At 34.9% G+C, this 714-nt stretch overlaps 1 protein-coding gene across 3 annotated transcripts in view; it reads left to right on the forward strand.

Annotated features, from left to right (window-relative positions):
- Positions 1 to 714, forward strand: part of LOC106876555 (cholecystokinin receptor type A) — a 297,317-nt gene that overhangs the window by 66,379 nt on the left and 230,224 nt on the right. The window lies entirely within an intron of this gene.

Consider the following 714-nt stretch of genomic DNA (forward strand, 5'->3'; position numbering starts at 1 on the left):
TATATATATATATATATATATATATACACACACACACACACACACACACACACACACACACACATATCACTACACAACACATACACATGCATGCACACAGATATTGAAATGTGTGTTGGTATGTATATATACATATACACACACACACACGTTTTTGCGTGCATATATGCGTACATATATACACGCAAATACATACACGTGCATATGCATGGAAATACGCATATACCAGTACACACACACGCTCACACACATATATACAAACATGTTTACATATTCACACACATACATAGACATACATCCCACAATATATATATGTATTCTCATTCATTCATTGACTCCTACATACACACATACAAACACGCACAGTCATACATACACACACATGCATACAAATAAACAAGCGAACCTATACATACTGAAGCATACATATATTGATACATATATACATACACACGTCCATACATACAAACATATATGCATACGTAAATTCATATACATGCATATACATATATCAATACACACTCGTATTCTTTTTCTCATACTATTATGGATATAAAGCATTTAGCAGTGGCCAAACTGGAGTATTGCATATGGGTATACACAGATACTTTTGCAGCCATACACACACAAAATATTCTTGTGCATGTGTGAATGGGTGTGCCAATATGTGTGTGTGTGTGTGTGTGTGTGTGTGTGTGTGTGTGTGTGTGTGTG

This window comes from Octopus bimaculoides, chromosome 11, assembly GCF_001194135.2.
Source record: "Octopus bimaculoides isolate UCB-OBI-ISO-001 chromosome 11, ASM119413v2, whole genome shotgun sequence".
Lineage (NCBI taxonomy): Eukaryota > Metazoa > Mollusca > Cephalopoda > Octopoda > Octopodidae > Octopus > Octopus bimaculoides.